The sequence below is a fragment of the Ambystoma mexicanum genome, chromosome 3p (genome assembly GCF_040938575.1).
Source record: "Ambystoma mexicanum isolate Mex_15411 chromosome 3p, UKY_AmexF1_1, whole genome shotgun sequence".
NCBI classification, from domain to species: Eukaryota; Metazoa; Chordata; class Amphibia; order Caudata; family Ambystomatidae; genus Ambystoma; species Ambystoma mexicanum.
In genome coordinates this window covers 1,254,035,813-1,254,054,425 of record NC_090925.1, presented here as the reverse complement: position 1 = coordinate 1,254,054,425, position 18,613 = coordinate 1,254,035,813, and the positions used below count along the sequence as shown (strand labels likewise).

General features: G+C 46.1%; 1 long non-coding RNA gene across 1 annotated transcript in view; it reads right to left on the bottom strand.

The window, feature by feature from the left end:
* LOC138579887 (uncharacterized) overlaps positions 1–18,366 on the bottom strand; it is a 39,676-nt gene extending 21,310 nt beyond the window's left edge. The window contains exons 1-2 of the long non-coding RNA XR_011304153.1: positions 18,328–18,366; positions 18,161–18,237 (exon numbers count right to left, since the gene is read on the bottom strand). This is a non-coding gene — a long non-coding RNA (uncharacterized lncRNA). The remainder of the gene's footprint in view (positions 1–18,160; positions 18,238–18,327) is intronic.
* Between the last annotated feature and the right edge of the window lie 247 nt (positions 18,367–18,613).

Sequence of the window (18,613 nt, the reverse complement as noted above, 5' to 3'; positions counted from 1 at the left end):
TTCCCACCTGCCGGTTCACTCTCCGTTGGCCACCTCCTAAAATTCCCCCCGCTAAGTCTCTGAAAGGATGAACTCTCCATCCTGCTTCTGGTGCAGGGGTGCGTGTATATCCAGTTACTTCACTGGTTAGCTGGAAACATGAGGTTCAAGTTCACCTGACTTTCTAGGCAAGCGCCGTGAGTATGTAGTTCGTAAAAGTTCAAGAAAATGATCTCCCTTTCATCTGTCTTCGAAATCTGAAGTCTGTTCCTTATTACAGAAACTGCGGGAGTTTTAGGAGTGAGGAATGGAATCGCCGGAAATAACTGAGGTGGATAAGAGGTAAGATGATTCCTAGAAAATGTCTTTTAAATACATCCAGTAATGCTTTGTCTTTTTTCCCCTTAGGGGCCAGGGTACGGTAACTGCCCAAGAAGCAGCGCCGACCCGAGATGCTGACAGGACCCGCCTAGTACAGACAGGTAAGTATTAAAGATGGAACCCAGGTTTCATCATAACGATCCTGCTGCTCACCTTTTGTCTTTCTTCTTCCCCTAGGTGCAGGTATGCGGTGGACCATGCAGAGGGTCGCGATGAAGAATGAAGATGTTTCGTGGACAGGTGAGTGAGCGTGGCGCTGCAACGAGCGACGCAAAGCGTTTAAAATAAACTCTTCTTCTTCAGGTAGCCGGCGTGACGACTCTGGACACAGGTAAGCAACTGGCAATGTTCTTGTTCTCACCTTCTCTCTTCTCTCGTCTCCTTCTAGGTGTTCCAGGATCTAATCGGGCGTGGCTGGAGCCGGGATGCAGGAGCTGACACGGTGAGCGTCCAGCTGCTAGGAGCAGAACAACGCGAAGCGTGAGCTGCTGTCTGGGCGTGGCTTAAATAGCCTCCAAAGAAGTTCCAGGTATGTATCCTTCCCCAACCAGATATGTATCTTTCCCTGACCATGCCCGAGTGGCAAAATAGTCCCACAGGTAAAGTAGTCCCATTTAGGCCTCAAGGAGGCCTGGATGTTGCAGCATGGTCTGCATCAGGTAAGTTTACACAAAATCACTCTTTACATAAGTTCACTTGTTATGAGCCTGGCGCCTATGGCGCCAGGACTGATGTCAGGACTGAGTCCACAGGGCCCCTACCAGGGGCCGCTGGACCTCCCCCCGAGAACATGATGTCTGCTTCCGGGACGCTGGATCCGATCTGGCTCCTTGGGGGTAGGCATCATCACAGTACCCCCTCCCAAGGCCCCTCCCAAGGTTGTTCTCTCCGGGGGTTTTGGTTTGTTTGGGAAATTCCGGTGGAATTTTTTTACCAACCGAGCCGCATGTACATGGTCGCTAGGTTCACAAGATCTCTCCTGAGGCCCATATCCTTTCCAATCAATTAGATAGATGAGTTTTGATTTTGACACCTTGGAATCTAAAATGTCCTTTACTTCGAATTCAGGCTCCCCATCAATTTGAACTGGTTCTGGCGGTTTGATTAGCCTGGTTCCAGGTTGCACTGGTTTCAACAGTGACATGTGAAAAACTGGATGAATCCGCATGTTAGCAGGTAGGTCGAGTTTGATGGCCACCGGGTTGATTATAGCTTTGATTGGGTAAGGCCCTACATATCTTGGGTTGAAAGTTCGCGGTCCTTTGAGGGATAAGTGTCTGGTCGCAAGCCACACTTGGTCCCCTATTTGGTATGGAGGTGCCTCACTTCGATGCAAATCAGCATTTACTTTGTATTTTTTCTTGGCTTGCTGTAAATGAGTAGTTGCTTCTTTGAAGGCTCGAGTTATCGTGGAATGCAAATGGTCCACAGCGGGCATTTCGAGACTTTGAGGGGGGTCAAGGTCTGAGGTTCGAGGGTGATGACCATACAAAGTATAAAAAGGAGTTTGCCCCGTTCCAGAATGTACTGAATTGTTATATGCGTATTCGGTGATCCATAGAATATTTTTCCAATTACATTCAGATTGATGCAACATACACTGAAGATACTGTTCAAGGGTCTGGTTGGTTCTCTCCGTCTGACCATCGGTCTGAGGGTGATGACTGGTTGATAATCTACATCGATTTGTGCCAGTTGACAACACTTTCTCCAAAAATGGGAAATGAAATGGCTTCCTCGGTCAAAGACCATTATGGATGGGAATCCATGTAAACGAACGATATTCTCAAGAAATTCCTTGGCTAGGATGGAAGCTGAAGGTAACCCCTTCAATGGAATAAAATGAGCCATTTTGGAAAATAGGTCCACAATAACAAGGATAGTATTGTATCCATTACAAGGAGGCAGGTCCGTGATAAAATCCAGTGACAAGGTGTGCCAAGGTGCCGGGGGAATGTCTAAGGGTTGTAGAAGACCGGCTGGTCTTTTCTTTTGACTTTTATTTTGGGCGCAAACTCCGCAGGACATCACAAAAGATTTAATATCCTTCCGCCAGGATGGCCACCAGAATTGCCGTTTAATCTTTTCTTCTGTCTTGGCAATACCTGGGTGTCCTTCCATCAGTGTATCATGATAATGGGCAATAACGAGTTCTTGTAATTCTTTATGAGGTAGAAATAATCGCCCTTGGAAGTAAGGTAGACCATCATTGACGGAAAAGTACGAACCCTTTTGAATCCATTCTTGCAAGGCTGTAGGGTTTAGAAGTTGTTTAACTCTAGCTTGAATGTCTCCAATAGTTTGTAAAGAGGTCAAGCCCAAAATTCTCTGCTCAGGTATTATTGGTACTGGTTCTAAGCTTGAATTCGTTTCTCCCATCCCAATTCGGGATAAAGCGTCCGCTTTACCGTTCTTGCAGCCAGGGCGGTAGGTGATTACAAAATCGAACTCAGCAAAGAATAAAGCCCATCGGAGCTGACGTTATGATTGGGCTTTGGCAGTTTTTAAGTATTGTAAATTTCTGTGGTCCGTGATCACTGTGATGGTATGTCTTGCGCCAAGAAGGTAGTGACGCCAAGCCTTGAAGGCGGACTTAATAGCTAATAACTCCTTGTCGGTGATTGCATAATTAACTTTAGGCGACGAGAACTTTCTGGACCAAATGGCTACAGGGTGTAATTGGTTTGTTACAGGATCTCTTTGAGACAGGACAGCTCCCATGGCTAAGCTGGATGCGTCGGTTTCAACTATGTATGGGAGATCTGGACGCGGATGTTTCAAAATAGGTGCGGAGGTAAATTTAGTTTTTAGTTCTTGAAAGGCCTGTTCTGCCTCCTTAGACCATTCGAAGCGTTTATTTTTCCGCAAGAACGCAGTGATGGGTTGAACCACACGTGAAAATTCCAGGATAAATCTGCGATAGAAATTGGCAAAGCCAAGCATGCTCTGAACACCCTTCACTGAACTAGGTGATGGCCATTTAAGGATGGCATCCACTTTTCGCGAGTCCATTCGGACCCCCTTAGGTGTTAGGATGAATCCAAGAAACTCGACTTCCGTGGCATGAAAAACACACTTTTCGAGTTTTGCAAACAGTTTGTGCTGGCGCAATTTCTCAAGAACTACCTTGACATGTTTTCTGTGATCGGATTCCGAGCAAGAATATACCAGAATGTCATCGATATATACGATTACACAAACATCGATAAGTTCCCGAAGGACATCATTCATAAAGTATTGAAAGGCAGCAGGTGCGTTGCACAACCCGAAAGGCATTACTTGGTATTCGAAGAGTCCATATTTTGTGCGGAAGGCAGTCTTCCATTCGTCGCCTTCTTTTGCTCGTACCAGATGATAAGCCCCCCCCGAAGATCTAACTTGGTGTATATGCAGGCATCTTTCACTTGATCGAGAAGTTCAGGGATCAGAGGCAGAGGGTAACGATTCTTAACCGTTATCTGATTTAGGGCGCGGTAGTCGATACAAGTTCTAAGGTCGCCTTCTTTTTTCGGCACGAAGAACAGAGCTGAGGAAGCAGGAGACTTTGACGGGCGAATAAAACCATTGGCCAGATACTGATCTAAATATTGTCGCAAATGAAGATTCTCCGGTTCAGTAAGGGCATAGATTCTACTACAAGGCGGTTGTGCATTGGGTATCAGATCGATTTGACAATCGTACGACCGGTGGGGAGGTAACGTGTTGGTTTGTTCCTTTTGGAAGACATCTTGGAATTCTTGGTATTCGGGCTGTAGATGCATAATGGCGGAGGTTACTGTGGCCAGGCCTAAATTTGGATTTCTTGGATAACAAGTTTCTGCACAATCTGGAAAGTTTATTCTCTTCGCTCGCCAGTCAATTCGAGGATTATGTGTTTCTAACCAAGGAATTCCTAGAATTACTTGAAACTGTGGAGCCTTGATTATGTCAAACATAACCGCCTCCCGATGTCCATCCTGACCCACTAATGTCATTTCTGTAGTGGAATGTGTTACCGGCCCAGAGGCAATTTCGGTTCCATCCACTGTGGTAATGGTATCTTTGCTGGTTTTAGGACGGAGAGGGAGATTAATCCTGGAGGCCAATTCACGGTCAACATAGTTTCCAATAGCCCCGCTATCGATGTATGCTTTTATCGCATGCAACCGCCGAGGCTGTCCCGGATCTACGAGGACCATTGGCATAATGAAATGCGAGGTCAAAGAGTTAGTTTTCAAGCTCAGCAAGCGGACCTATACACTTGTCGGGCTTGGTCGTTTCCCGAATCAGATTCCTTAAGGTTTTTGTCAGTGGCTCCTACCACCTTCTGGGGTGGTTTAACCGGGCAATCTCGTAAAAAGTGTCCAGAAGCCCCGCAATAAAGACATAATTGCTTCTGCCGCCTTCTATCAAGTTCCCTTTGAGTTAATGGTCCCTTAACTCCTTCAATTTGCATAGGTTCGGAAACATCGGTACCCTTGGGGTTAACGTGAGTCTTGACCAACACTCGGGTTTCGAACTTGGACCGATCTGCTTTTCTGTTTTGAAGCCTGTGATCTAGTTGGACCACTACGTCTATATATTGCGCGCAGTCTTGGGGCGTATTTACAATTTGTGCCAGGACATCTTCATCTTTAAGTTCTCCGTGCAGGCCTCGATGAAATAACGTGATCCTTTTATTCTCGGGCCACCCAGTTTCCACAATCAACCTATTAAAGGTGGCGATGTAGGATAAGAGATCCTGATTACCCTGTTGTAAGGACAGAAGTTCGTTGTCCAGGGCCTGTCCCTGGGAGTGTCGAGCAAATAATCTTTCCATGCTTGCTTGGAAGCCTTGAAAGTCTCGGAGAATTGGGTCATCTTGAGTTACCAGTGGAACTGACCAATCGGCAGCACAGCCGCTGAGATATCATAAGACAAAGGCTACCTTGGTTTGATCATTAGGGAAGGCCCCAGGTCTGCATAGAAAGTGCAAGCAGCACTGGTTCATGAATACGGCATATTTTTTGGGGTCCCCAGCAAAACGTTCAGGCGGGGCCAGTGGCATATTTCCAGGTACATTGATTTGAACCGAGTTATTTGAAACCACAGGAGCGGGATTACCCCCGGAACCAGGTAGAGGAGTTTGTCCAGCCTGACTCTGCAATAGCTGTCTAGTCAGGTCATCAGTTTGTTCCTTGGATAGAATCAGTTCTCTCCTGAGAGTGTTAGTCTCTTGGTGGGCGGAATGCACTTCTGCCCGTAATTCCCCCAGTAATTGGGCCAACTGGTCAGTCTCAGAAGTTTCCATAGCGCCTGGGAAGGAAATTGTAGGTAGGCTTCGCGTTCTGTAACGCTCACCTGACTCCCACGGAGGCGGTGATCCGGTCTGGGTTGCTGTGGCCTCTTCTAGGGTGATGCGCAGAACTCGGAAGACCGACTGGACAGGACCCCGAATCTTGCTTGTCTAATCTGCAGGAGAATCCTTCTGCAGATGGAGAAAGGGGGTTAGCTATCTACGGAGTGACGCTTTGGCTTCCCACCTCCCAGTTCACTCTCCGTTGGCCACCTACTAAAATTCCCCCCGCTAAGTCTCACCTTAGGTTTTGAAAGGATGAACTCTCCGTCCTGCTTCTGGTGCAGGGGTGCGTGTATATCCAGTTACTTCACTGGTTAGCTGGAAACGTGAGGTTCAAGTTCACCTGACTTTCTAGGCAAGCGCCGTGAGTATGTAGTTCGTAAAAGTTCAAGAAAATGATCTCCCTTTCATCTGTCTTCGAAATCTGAAGTCCGTTCCTTATTACAGAAACTGCGGGAGTTTTAGGAGTGAAGAATGGAATGGGCGGAAATAACTCAGGTGGATAAGAGGTAAGATGATTCCTTGAAAATGTCTTTTAAATACATCCAGTAATGCTTTGTCTTTTTTCCCTTTAGGGGCCGAGGTACGGTAACTGCCCAAGAAGCAGCGCCGACCCGAGATGCTGACAGGCCCGCCTAGTACAGACAGGTAAGTATTAAAGATGGAACCCAGGTTTCATCATAACGATCCTGCTGCTCACCTTTTGTCTTTCTTCTTCCCCTAGGTGCAGGTATGCGGTGGACCATGCAGAGGGTCGCAATGAAGAATGAAGATGTTTCGTGGACAGGTGAGTGAGCGCGGCGCTGCAACAAGCGACACAAAGCATTTAAAATAAACTCTTCTTCTTCAGGTAGCCAGCGTGACGACTCCGGACACAGGTAAGCAACTGGCAATGTTCTTGTTCTCACCTTCTCTCTTCTCTCCTCTCCTTCTAGGTGTTCCAGGATCTAATCGGGCGTGGCTGGAGCCGGGATGCTGGAGCTGACACGGTGAGCGTCCAGCTGCTAGGAGCAGAACAACGCGAAGCGTGAGCTGCTGTCTGGGCGTGGCTTAAATAGCCTCCAAAGAAGTTCCAGGTATGTATCCTTCCCCAACCAGGTATGTATCCTTCCCTGACCACGCCCGAGTGGCAAAATAGTCCCACAGGTAAAGTAGTCCCATTCAGGCCTCAAGGAGGCCTGGATGGTGCAGCATGGTCTGCATCAGGTAGGTTTACACAAAATCACTCTTTAAATAAGTTCACTTGTTATGAGCCTGGCCTCTATGGCGCCAGGACTGATGTCCAATATGAGCCTGGCGCCAAAGGCGCCAGGACTGAGTCCACAGGGCCCCTACCAGGGGCCAGTGGACCTCCCCCCGAGGACATGATGTCTGCTTCCGGGGACGCTGGATCCGATCTGGCTCCTTGGGGGTAGGCATCAGGACAACAGGAGCGAGAGCATGGCGACTGGAGGAGGGCCAGCTTCACCACCACCCGAGTTGACACCTTGGGAGGAGCAGAGTACCATGCAGATTGACATGGGCACAATTGAGGGAGTCAGCGGAGCAGAGGCAGGCACCAGCACCCAGGAGGCTGCAGGTGAGTACCCCACACCCCTGAAAACTACATAATCATGTTAGGCCAACCCCTACAATCCCAGTATGTGTCTGCAATGTGTGTGATGCACCGCAGCCACCCATTAGTGCCCCCTCATACCACCGTACCCTAGTGCCCCCTGGCACCCTAAGTACTGAAAATGTATCACCCTAAGCCACAAGGAAAGTCATCCAAGGCCATGGCACAGCAACGGGATGTGTGGGTGTGTATCAAAGCAACCCCCCGGCACAGCGACATGGGAGCCGTGCATTCACAACAGACATCAGAAGATGTCACACCTACATGTCCAAGCAGTGTCCTTCCCCTGTAGCACGCTCCACCAATCACAACATGGGAACTGACTAATATGCAATGGGCAAGCATGAACAAAACTGTGCCCTAACCCACTGTAACAAATGTAAGCTGCCCTCAACTCATACCACACCCTATGTACCCCAGAGGCACCCAGTGATCATCGCAGGGCAATTATGATGGGGAGCAAGCATCCACATCCAACCGCATGTCCTGACGTGCATCAACCAGCACCACCACTCCCCGCCCAGGGACCGGCATGAGAAGGAAAGACGCAGGACACATCCTAGGTCACCTCACCAGAGCCCACTCAGACCAGTGCAACATCCACAACGCTGCAGGCCGTCACTGCCACAAATGCCGGGAGCCTCCACAGGCATTCAGGATGTGGAGGACGCCACCAGTGGGTCAAACTCGGATGAGGGCCACACAGCCACTGCGTTAAGACACACTGCACTTGTGTCCTCCCCCAGCCACAGTGCCACACATGAGATGGGCACACCCCAAGGGAGCCCGGATGAGGCGTCAGTGGAAGCACACACTTCCCATGTACCTGTGTATGTACGTTGTGCCCGCACACCCGAGCACGATGTGGACACACCTTCCTATGGTTCCCCTGAAGGCAGCCCAGCCCCATCATTAATCCCGCCATGTCCCCCAACAGCTCCCCTGCCGCCCCGTGCAGACCTGTCAGTCCACTCAACAGCACACCTGACAGACCAATTGTCACGGAACATACTGTAATGGGCCGGCTGGATGTGATTGAGGCTCGACAGCTGAGAATTCAAACATGTCGGCTGAGCATAACCGCCACATCAAGGCAATAAGCCGTGCCATACGCAATGCTGCCAAGAGCATGGCACGTGATAATGCGTGCACCCGTAGAGTGGTGAAGGGCTGTACAGCAGCCCTGACAGGATTCGGACAAAGAGTACTCGAGATGTGTGAGGGCCAATCTGCACATGCTGAGCAGATGCGGGAAGCAAAAAATCTGCTCCACCAGCAGCTGCAGGTATCAGGAGCCATTCCATCTACCTCTACAACACCCACAGAGGGATCCCTGGAGGCTTCTCCCAGGTGCCATTCCCTGTGCAATCTCCCACGCCGCTCACCAGAGGAACCCAGACGTGGGAAGCGCCCACGACTATCCTAGAACGACATAGCACAGTTATGCCGGGCCCTGGGCACATGGACCCACTTGCTCTGTTTTGGGGAGTTTACGGGGGTGGGGGGATTGTTTGCTGGGGAGTCCATAGGGGAAGGGGAATTGTTTGCTGGGGAGTTCACAGAGGGAGGGGGGATTGTTTGCTGGGGAGTTCATGGGGGAGGGGGGATTGTTTGCTAGGGAGTTCATGGGGGGAGGGGGGATTGCTTGCTGGGGAGTTCACAGGGAAGGGGGGATTGTTTGCTGGGGAGTTCACAGGGGAGGGGGATTGTTTGCTGGGGAGTTCACGGGGGAGGGGGATTGTTTGCTGGGGAGTTCACGGGGGGAGGTGGGATCGTCCAACTAATAATAAATCCTGTTCATTATGCATACAAAGCATGAACATTCATGATTGTGTGAAAGTGCTCTTTATTTTACAAGTGATATGTGTTACATGTACCCATACACCGAATCAAAAATAATTGTCAATCAAGGCCTGTCTTGCCAACCTCCCCTCCCTCACCTCATCCCTGTGTACATGTGCCCCGGCTTCGGGCGCATCTTCATCATCACTCCCATTCCCAGGTGGCTGCCCATCAGCATCGGGGGGCAGCGGCACATGCCTGCGACAGCAAATGTTGTGCAGCATGGTACAGGTAAGTACAATTTTGCCAACTTTCTCTGGTGCATACATCAATGCCCCTCCCGTACGGTCTAGGCACCGGAAGTGTGCCTTCAGCAGTCCAAATGCCCTTTCCACACAGATGCGTGCATGCCCATGGGCAATGTTGTATGCCAGCTCAGCTGGAGTGTGTGGATGACGACAGGGGTCATGAGCCACGTGTACTGCGGGTATCCAGAATCACCTGCAGGGGAGAGAATGCGGACATTAGGCCAAGGTTGGTTCTGTGGGTGTACAAGGCTCAGTCATCAGTGACATTGGCAGCAGATTCTAGTATGTGTTGTAAAGGTTCATGCTATCTCAGTGCAATGTTGGCATACATCCTTCGCCTTCCGGGACATGCATGGGCTGAGTTTTACATGCAGCAGTGTATCAAACGATGTGTCAATGCTTATTTGTGTCACACTCATGTAGTAAATGTATGCTATTTTTCATATATTTACTTTCATTGTGGTGGATGCTGTGCAAGGTGCAGCATACAATCAATGGACTACTTGGCTGCATGCACTACCCCTGTGTCTAAATGCCACAGTACTTTATTACTGGATGAGGGTACTCTTATATCTGCATGTTCAGGCGACATGTGTCGTGGAATCCGCTATGGCGGGTGTCGCGTTTGCTACTTGGCACAATCATGTACATTTGCCCAGGCATGTGATTGGCCTATCTGGGGTCAGTATCTCAGGGATGGCCATTGTCGTGACTCCGACTACTTGTGTATAGTGGTTTTGTGGATGTGCCTACATTAGGACTCCATTGGCATGACTGTTTGGTGGCCAGGGTGGGATGTCTCTTCTGTGTCATGGTGATGAGCAGTACTACGACACACACAAGATGCTTTGTGTTAGTTGGGCTTCCATATATGACTGTACTTTCACAAGTGTGTGCCATTCAGACAGGGTATGTTCTGATGTGTTGAACGTGTGCAAGGGTTCTAGTGCGAGGCACATGCATGGAAATGTTGCAGTGCTAGTGCTACCTGTGTCTCCTGCTGCCATGCAGGGATTCCTCTGTGTATGCCACCCCAACAGATGTTATTTGCCATGCATTTCACACTAGATTTGTACTCACCCAAGATCCATGTGTTTTGGCCTCAGTGCCTCTCCATGTAGGCCGGCAGGGTACTGTTGCGCAGGACCATGGAATCGTGGGTGGATCCTGGGTAGCGGGCGCAGCAGTGGGTGAAGGTTAGGTCAGGGCTACATGTCATCTGCACGTTCATGGAATGGTAGTTCTTACAGTTCCTGTAGGCTGTCTCATGTTCCCGTGGTGCTACTAGTGCTACATGTGTGCAGTCCAGGGCTGCGCTGCTATGACGTTCAGGACTTGGGCAATGGCATGGAACTGGCCCTTGAGCTGGTTGACCTCTGCCTGTGTGGCTGGCAATGCAATGTGCTCATTCACATGGAGCAGCAGTGCATCAAGCACCTGTCCCAGCACGGCACTGAAGGTGGACTGGGCCATGCCATGCATCATGGAAACAGTGTGTTGATAGCTCCCAGTCCCGAGGTACTGTAGAACAGACACAAGCTTCACAAGTGGGGGCACTGCAGTGCTAATGGCTATACGGCTGCCTATGTCAGCCTGGATTGTGTCCAGCAACTGGGTGATAGTTGCCCGGTTCAGCCTGTACTCTGTCACCAGCTGCCCATCAGTCAGGGCCCAGGGTGTTTGCCTGACCCTGGGGATGGCTGGCCGCCTTGCTGGTGCTGGTCTCCTCCTCCTTCTCCTCATTCCCACCGTCCCCTGTGCTCCCAGGGCCCTGGGCTGGTTGGCAGGCCTCTGTAGCTCCAGGCGCAGCAAGTAGATGTCCACATCAAGGCTCCTGGCTCCAAATGGCAACATAGTGTTGGGTGGGTGTGTTGTGCATGGGTGGGTCTTTTGTAGGCCTCTGGTGTGCATTGTTTTAACCTGGGCCCTTATTGCTGTCTCCTCCCTGCTCCTGATGGTGAAATGCTGTTGGGTGGGTGTGTTGTGCATGGGTGGGTCTTGTGGAGGGCTCTGGTGTGCAGTGTTTTCACCTGGGCCCTATTGCTGTCTCATGTGTTCTTTTACCTCCAGCATTTGGCCAGGGGTATTTTCGGCGGTTTTCCCGCTGGTTTTCTGGCGCTAATAGCGCCAACGCCAGACTTGTGATGGCTCTGTAGTAGCGCTTTTGGGTGCCGGCGCTATTACAGCCGGCTGTACTACCGCCGGCTATAATAACGCCGGCAGGGTTTACAGCCGTGATCCGGTGGAGCTGTATTGACAGCGCTAATACCATTTCTGCCAGATTTAAGGGATACCGGCCAACTTGTGATGAGGCCCACAATGTATTTAGCCAAAATAAATTGTGTGTGTCTAGCACTAGAGCTTGGTAATGGCACTGAAACCTACTGTTAATAAAGAGTTAACAAGGATAAGTTAAAGACTCCAAGTGTGCGTCGCTCACCCCAATATTAGAACAAAGAAAATATTAGTAGTTACAAAGTAAATAGTCAATAATTAGACTGTAGTTCATCTCTTGTTTGTTATGTATTCACTCATTGATTATAAATAAAAACAACATGATATGAATTAACATATTGGACCTCATTACGCGGTAGGCAGTAGCCATGGCGCTATTAGCGCCATGGCTACCCCCTTACCGCATTCTGGGTCGGTGTTCCCAGAATAGGGACTTACCGGGTCATTCCGACCTTGGAGGACCCGGTAAATCCCCATTCCGGGAACCATTCCCCATTCCCATTTGAGCCCCCATAGGGCTCAATGGGAATGGGGATGGAGCTAATAACAGGCCCGCTATTAGCAGGCCGTTATTAGCTCTGAAGTCCCTCAACAGGTCCCTTCCCTAACGCCCACTAAGGGACCTCGTAGTAGGGCGGTAAGGGATTACCGGCACCGGTGCCCTTACCGGTGCCGGTAATCCCTTACCGCCTACCGTGTAATGAGGCCCATTCTGTTTATTCTAATATTGGAATGAGCGTGCCCCAGTTGGAGTCTTTAATTTGTCTCAGCAATTGAGCTGACCTGAATGCATTTTCAAGATCATTGAAGTCCATCAGTTTGCCTCTGATTCTGGACCAAACTAACAAAATCCAAATCAATTGTTAATCGATGTAATATGTCATTACCAATGTAAAAATCAGAAATAACATCTCTCACAACCCAACAATTATGATGCATTGAGTTATTTAATCCAATTTGGATCTTCAGCATAAACCTGCTAGTAATCTTTTATTAGGAATACATCACTTCAAGTCCAGATTCCCATCTATGTATCAGATTTAATGTGGGAATCTTTTGAGCCCTCTGTAATTGCCTAAGAAAACGTTTGCTGATGAAGCTTCTTTCTTGAGTTAAACAAACTCTGGAGAGAACTGGATCCTTACCTTCATTTACTTAAATAGGGAAGAATATGAGTTCTCTTTTGCTTTGCATAGTACCTACACCACTGATTTTATCTCCTGAGTAATCCACCAGTTGACTTTAACCTTCACTAGAGGTCCACTGTAGATAGAACTTCAGTGTATTTCCATCCATAGTATAAAACCACTCCCTATTTGGAGGAAGGTTTATTCTCATAGGTTCTGTGGGAGCCCTTCCCTATTACCTGGTTCCTTCACAGATATAAAATTGATCCCTGGACCTTCAGTGCTTTGAACATTTTATCTCCATTCATTCTTGATATTTTTCAATTAGGTACTGTTTAAACTAACATAGTTGGCATTTCTTTTTAATTTGATCAGGCAGCGAGGTTGGGTCCAGGTGACCTTATCTCCAACATGTATCAAATGTGAAAGCATTCAAAGTAAATTGTTTATTAGTAGCATATGTGTGCTCTGAGGAGCCACGACTATCACTGCATAGGTCAGCCAATGTCACCCTATGTTGATTTCTAAATCAGGAACCCCATCTACTGGAATTTCTTTTCAGTGAACATTATGCAGTTCCCCAAGGAGGGATTGTCCCCTCTTCCTTGGTTCAGAGTGTAAAGTGCTTCTCAAGATATTAAGGTCGCCTGAGACGCTGCATCTATGAGAGAAAATAGGTCACACTGTCCCTGAAATCGAAATGGCATGAAAAACCTTTCATTTTTTATCTCCAATTTATACAGGAAGTGTCAGTTAGTGGATAATTCTGATTGCATTTAGTTGATGTTTGGGGTTTCATGGGTTTGAACTTGGGCAGCCCCCTCAGGTGCATTCTCCTCAGGATCAAGTTCATTTTGGTTGGTCAAGGACTCTGTAGGAATGAAAATACAGGGGCTTCCCCTCACTACACAGATTCCAGGGCACTGCTGCTGCTTAGATTGTGATACCTAGGAAAACTTGGAGAGGAAGGAAAATCCTTTTGTTCTAGTACCTTGGTCAAAATTGTTGTATTATGTTCTAATTGGGTCTCAGGTCTAGGGGTTTCTTGGCTTAACTCGCTCTTTTCTTTTATGTCCTTTATCATATTTCTCTCAATTCGGTTTCTTTGCTCTTTTGGAGGATGCACTACTCTATTTGGGAAAGAGGAATCTTTGCTCTTTCTCCACAGAATTCTCCTCTTATTCCAATCTTATTATAACATTTTTCTCATTAACTCTTAAATTAATTTTGATCAGATTTTATCTCAAGGAATAAAAAGGGTTCACTACTGGCCTTTGCCAATTTTTCAGCTTAACTCAGGGGAATTTTCATGGGAGGTAAAAGAAGGGTCCCCTAAGGCCCGCATATCTTTCCTGCTGCATCCCACTTTCCTCTTCTCCTTTTGTATTTTGAATTGTAACAATTTCCTTTTGTCATTTTACATCCTGCCATGTCGACTCATTTTGGGCAATGTTTCTGGGAGTGTTAGAATCAGGATTTTCCTGTTGGGATCTCATGATTTCACCATTGCTTTCTTTCAATTGTTTGACCTGTCACTATTTCTTCTTGAAGAGTTGTTTTGGTGTCTCTGATCAATGGTTGTTGAATATGTTGCTTTGTCTCCATCACCCTGGTCCTTAGATCTATTGTCATGTAACCTAGGAGGAGGTGGAGGAAAATTGTTTTGGTAATTGATTTTAGGTTATGGTGATTGGCTTCTCTGCCTAGAAAAAAATATTATTTGGATTTTCATCTGAATCTACTCCTGGGGTTTGACTATATTTCTGTAAAGGAGGAACATGTTTGTAGAAAAGGATAGGCCTAGAACATTAATACTAAGGACAAATGTAAGTCTCAAGTTTTGTGGTATCATTATTTTGCATTGCAGGTGGAGAACTGGTCAGCTGGCTGTGAACAGAGGATCTTCTCTGTCTGTTAGTATCTTTAACAACAGAAGATTACGTCTCTGCCACCCATCTGTTTCTACATCCATCTGAGGAGTTGTCTTCTACTCAGCTACATAAATGGTGGCCGGGGAAGGCGTATGGGGTTCTTTTCTTTGCTTTTGGGAGTTGTGGGGTTCTGTACTTGATAGATCCTCCTACCTTGAATGATAATCCACTTGAGGGACATCGAGTTATCAAAATATGAACTGAATCACTACGTATTTTGGAAGGGCATGGAAGAATGCAGTTTCAAAGTCTCAACTCTCAGTATCGACCCATCGAGAAATCTTGGAAAATGCACTCTTGGGTTCTTGAGGAAACTCCCTAGAACATTGATCATCAGCATACATTAAGGTAAATGGCTGCCTTGCAGGGTCCTTGGGGATTTCTATGATTTGAAAAATAATTCAAAATGGCTGCCTTGTAAGGGACCATTGATAATGATTTTGGTCTTCGAGCCCAGCAAAGAAATGAGAAACTAGAAACCTCAGGACAAAACATCAATTTTATGAATTCAATATGATTTTGGTCATTCCTTAATCAAAAATATTGCCATCATCTGTACAATTCTAGACGATCCCCAAAAAGAATGTTTATCATTTTTATCATGAGGGATCATAACAGTTTTTATGGCCTAAATCGGTTTAATTGGGTCTTTCACGAACTGTGATTGTGGTTTTCTTTTTCTATGTCTGCTTCCTTGGGGACACCTTACCTATTCAGAATCAGAACCACTGCTTGAACTCCCCTACCTACTTGCATATTTCCCCCTTTTCGTAATGAGTGCAGGGAGCTTTCCTATGTGCATAGCACAGGGGATTCTCTGTTTTTACTCTTTTCCATTGGTCTTCTGGGTTATGGGCCTCAACTCTTTCATGAGGAGCTGAATAGTATGGCATCTCTCCATACTGTAGCTCAGGGTCTGTGTTTCCCCATCTACCTCTGGGCTACGGGATATCCCCATAATTGTTGGCATATATAGTGGCTTTTAGACTGCCCTTTTGGATTGCATTTTCTGTTTCTCAATGTCATTCCTGTTCCCATAACTAATTGTCATACCTTTGTGCACTGATTCTGTGTTCGGGAGTACTCTCATTTCCTCTCGTCTCCATTCCTGACATACTAAGCATGTCACTCCCCTCTCCTCTCACCTGCAATTATCGATATTCCTCTGTGTCTGATAGGGCCCTCAAGTCCTCCTGTTTATCTGCATGAGTTTGGAAAGAGGAAATGGTGTATCTGGTGCCCTTTATATCCGGACTATGGCTAGGTGTGCCAAAGCCACAGTATGTCACTCGGACAACCTAGGCAAGGGGGAGGTTGTCTAAGGAATTGGAAAACGTCTCCCTTCTTATGTGAAACTTATTTGACTGTGAGCGTTAGCTTGTGATTCTGAATTTAACTACTTTGTTTAATTTAAAAGTCTTTTTCTTGCAGATAAACCTGTAGTTCTTCCACTGACTATTGGTTTATGGACTGTCAGCTAGTAGATTCTTTCTTCAAGTGGTCAATCTGTGACACTGCTTCGTCCAGATCATTGATTAATGTTCCTGGCTTCTCTCATAGACACATTCTCTTCCATCCTTTTGCATTAGCCCTAGCAAAGTCACCTTACTCTGATAACCCTGTGTTTTGTCTCACTATTGCAAGGTGAGCTGACGTATTTACTGAACAGCAATGTCTTTTTCCAGAGCAAACTGAGCCCGTTGCTATTTAATGATTTTTGTATCCTAGAATAACTGGTCAAATCCAGCTTGGATATCAACATCTTTATTATGAGTTTTGAAGCTGTTTCGATGCCTCTTTAAGTTGCATTTTTATGCTTACAATCTCATCTAACAATCCATTGGTATAAGTAATCGTATATCATTTAATGTACTCTTTAATTTGTAATGCTTCTGTAGACACTGGCTAAGAATGCCATTAGTATTTAGAAGTTCTTTTTCTAAGCGTTGTTTGGCCTTTCTGCACACTTTCAATTTGTCTTGTATGGCCTCTACTAACCTGTGTTGTTTCTGTAATACCTGTCATGCTTGTCACCTCAGTTGATTTTTTTTTTGCTCTCACTAATCGCTGCTAGCTTGTTGCATGAGTGTTCATTCTGCTGAACTTTTCAGTAATTCTCTGAATAATTGAATTTTTTCAGCCTATCTTTCCTTCACTAGCTCATGGCTTAATAAACGATGGGCAGAAAGATTAACAAGCAACTGTTTTTCCTCGTTTGCCCTGGAGGTCATGCACAGTTTTTACAGTCAATCATGTAATGGGCGTTCTTCTACCCAAATATATATTCCAGTATTTTCAATAATATCCTTCATTTTGTGTTTCATGACTCAAGATTTTGTTTCACCCATTGCCATGTAGCAAGTAGCTAGTCAACGCATGTTCAAGAGCCACCTCTACTTTTGCTATGAAGTCCTGTGACAACATGGCTAATTTGTATATTTAATCACAACTATAGATCAATATATCTACTAATTGCCAATCTATAATCAAATAGACAATCTACCTGAGTTATATTTCTAATTTCAAAATCCAAAACAATTATTTATAACTCCACACATTATAGGTCACCTATATAATTCAACTAATGCAACTTCACACACACCTGCGATCTTGTGCACCATCTGCGTTACTCAATGCATGTGTGTTGACATCAGTGATGTCACTAACCTGGGTTCAAATCCCAGATGAGCACCCATTGTGTCAGATTTACAGTAAATCATCACAAATGAAAGGGTGCCTCGTGAGGTCTTGATCACCAAGGATCACATATATAACCAACCACCAGAAATGACCAAGACCTATGTGTCGGACAGATGAAGCTATATAACATGCACAGCAAGAATACTCGGTTACTCAAAAAATACATTTTCTTTGATTAGTTCTTCATAACATTAAAAAACACATCCTTTTATATGATGCACCCGCTGTATGCCACATTAGAAATGCACACCAAACACACAAATGAAATGTAAAAAAGTGCACTAAAGCACCACATAGAAATGTACTCCTATTCTTTTACATCAAATTGACCTCACACATTGGACTCTGCACCCCCTATATCCCAACTTATTATGCCCACATTGAAGAACACAAGACTCAATAAATACAAAGTAATACATCAAAACCATAAATTACACAATTGGTAAACAGCCCTGTTTCAATCACTCAGACTACATGAGCCAAGTACAGTTTTTTCTTCGATACTCACACCTATTTTACAGTGTGTATATTTTTCAAACAGTTTTGGTGGTTAACAGTGTTCCAGCCAATTGGTGAGCGATTTCGGTGCTCCAAGTGAACGTGGCCTTCATGAGGACGAGAGTGGTGCTGAATAACGAGCCACTCAAATAAAATCCTGTGTGCACGTGTGTCTACAAGAAAGGCATGCAGCCATGGCTTTGGTTCCAAATATTCAGTTCCAACACATTATTTATGAACAGTGTAAATCAGAAAAAAAATGTAATCAATCAATGACACCTGCGTACCTCGTTTTTGTACATACTGCCACACTTTCTATCAGTATATGAAAGTTGACGTCATCCTCAACATCTTCATGGAATATCTATATGGATGACACAAACAAGGACTTTGTTCATCTGATGGACTCAACCATAATGTCATGACACTTCAGTAGTCACTTTATTGTGCTCACCTAATTTCAGGGCATCCCCAAATTCTGATGTATTAGTCCTATCACATAGAAAAGAGAACCCATTGTGATTCAAACAACAGCCTTTAGAGACTAAAAAGAACATAAAATCAGTGGGAAACGACATAAGGTGACCCATGTAAGATATCACACTATATATAATCTTTCATCCACATGCCACTGATCTGGTACACTTCCTATACTGGGAACTAAAACTTATAGACAGGGCATGATACAGCCGCTCCTTAAGGACTTTTGATACCACACATGCATTTTCCTCTTTTTTTCA